Source organism: Phoenix dactylifera, chromosome 15 (assembly GCF_051530095.1).
Source record: "Phoenix dactylifera cultivar Ajwa chromosome 15, Ajwa_hap1_PhDact_Kaust_v1.1, whole genome shotgun sequence".
Lineage (NCBI taxonomy): Eukaryota > Viridiplantae > Streptophyta > Magnoliopsida > Arecales > Arecaceae > Phoenix > Phoenix dactylifera.
Window position 1 is genome coordinate 4,721,433 of NC_143204.1, and position 2,758 is coordinate 4,724,190.

The window sequence follows — 2,758 nt, forward strand, 5'->3', positions numbered from 1 at the left end:
TAGGTAAAGTACAAATCACTCCTTCAACCTTTATTGATAATGTTAGATATGTTGATGGTCTTAAGCATAATCTACTTAGCATTAGTCAATTGTGTGATAGAGGTTTTGATGTTTTGTTCAAACCATCCTTATGCATCATAACCAACTCAAATGACAATAGTTTAGTTTTTAAAGGAATAAGACGTGGAAATGTATATGTAGTAGACCTTGAGGATCTTGCCAAACTTAACCCATGCTTAGTTGTTAATGAAACTAAGGATAATGATGCTAGTTGGTTATGGCATCGCAAGTTAGGTCATGCAAGTATGGACACAATATCAAAACTAGTGAAAAGAGATTCCGTGATAGGTTTGCCAAAACTAAAGTTTGAAAAGAATAAAATATGTGAAGCTTGTCAATATGGCGAACAATCAAGGAACTCATTTAAATCCATAAATTGTGTCTCTACCTCTAGACCTTTAGAACTAGTACACATGGATCTATTCGGACCAACTAGAACCACAAGTCTAGGTGGAAATAAATATGGTCTAGTTATTGTAGATGACTTTTCTAGATATACTTGGGTCATGTTTTTAGCTCATAAAGATCAAGCATTTTCAGTTTTTAAGAAATTTCATAAGGAAGTAACAAATGCTAGAGATACTTCAGTCATATCTATTAGAAGTGACCATGGAACCGAATTTGAAAATTATTTATTTGATGAGTTTTGTAGTAAAAAGGGAATAACTCATAATTTTTCTGCACCTAGGACTCCACAACAAAATGGAGTTGTAGAAAGGAAAAATAGAACCCTTGAGGAAATGGCTAGAACCATGCTATGTGAAAGTAACCTCCCTAAGTACTTTTGGGGAGAAGCCATTAATACCTCATGTCATATATTAAATAGAGTTTTATTGAGACCCATTATAAAGAAAACACCTTATGAACTTTGGAAAAACAGAAAACCAAAAGTAAACTATTTTCATGTCTTTGGATGTAGGTGTTTTGTTCATAATAATGGGAAGGACAATCTAGGTAAATTTGACTCTAAATCTGATGAGGGTATATTTTTGGGGTATTCTACAACTAGTAAAGCCTATAGAGTTTTTAATAAAAGAACCCTAGTTATAGAAGAATCTATACATGTTGTTTTTGATGATTCTAGTGACATCTCTTCTAGCAAGAGAGTTGATCTTGATAATGATGCTGAAATTCTTGAAGAAAAGATTGATGAGATGACATTACAAGATGATGAACAAAAATTAATTGGAAATGCATCATCAAGCCAAGAGGCTGTTGTGGATCATGGGCTAACTAAGGCTTGGAGGTATGCTCACGGGCATCCTATGGAATTAATTTTAGATGATCCATCTCAACCTGTTAGGACTAGAGCATATCTTAGGAACTTAAACAATCATCTAGCTTTTGTCTCACATTTTGAACCCAAACACATAGAAGAAGCTGAAAAAGATGTAAATTGGATAAATGCAATGCAAGAAGAATTAAACCAATTTACTAGAAACAAGGTATGGAACCTAGTTGAACGATCCTCTGAATATTCAATTATAGGTACCAAATGGATATATAAAAATAAACTTGATAAAAATGGAATTGTAATTAGGAATAAGGCTAGACTAGTAGCAAAGGGCTATAATCAAGAAGAAGGTATAGATTTTGATGAAACCTTTGCTCCTGTAGCTAAACTTGAGGCAATTAGACTATTACTAGCATTTGCATGCTCTAAGAATTTCAAATTATTTCAAATGGATGTAAAAACTGCATTTTTAAATGGATATATTAATGAGGAGGTGTATGTGGAACAACCTCCTGGTTTTGAAAATCATCAATACCCTAATCATGTGTACAAATTGAACAAAGCACTTTATGGTTTGAAACAAGCACCTAGAGCATGGTATGAAAGACTTAGCAAATTTCTACTAGATCATGAGTTCTCTAGGGAAAATGTAGATACAACACTGTTTTTAAAGAAGAAAAACAAAGATATGTTAGTAGTGCAGATTTATGTTGATGATATTATTTTCGGTGCTACTAACAATCGCCTCTGCGAAGAATTTGCTGACTTGATGCAGGGTGAGTTTGAAATGAGCATGATGGGAGAGCTGAACTATTTCCTCGGGCTTCAAATCAAACAATCAAAAGAAGGGATCTTCATCAATCAAGCTAAATACATCAAGGAGATGCTTAAGAAGTTTGATATGGAGGGAAACAAGTCAATCAGCACACCCATGAGCTCATCATGCAAACTAAACCAAGATGAATCAGGTAAATCTGTAGATCAAAAGATTGTTAGATGTATGCCCTAGAAGCCAATTTGGCTGACACATTGTTGATTCTAGGGACATAATTTTGTACTTGACTATTTATTATTGAATAAATAAAAGGCATCCTTTCATTCATATTGTTTATGTGTCTATGAATCGTCCAAGAAATTAATAAGATGATGATACATATTCTCAAGAGTTGAGAATTTGAGCCATGTATCATTGGTGATTAATTTCTAAATGCTCCTGATCAATGGATCATCACGAGGACGGTGATCGATCCGATCAGTGCACAGATCACTCTCCTTCTGCATGGACGAGACTTGAGTCCACAGTGTAGGGACACTGAAGTGATAGTGCAGGTGCTTGTTAGAGAACAAGGGTACTGAGCGTGACCAAGACAAGAAGTCACTTGGATGTCTATCCACTCGTCAGTGACTTGCTTGATGTTGCAGTAGTGTGACTGGTCCTTTGACCTGCGGTGCTTCGGCTACTCA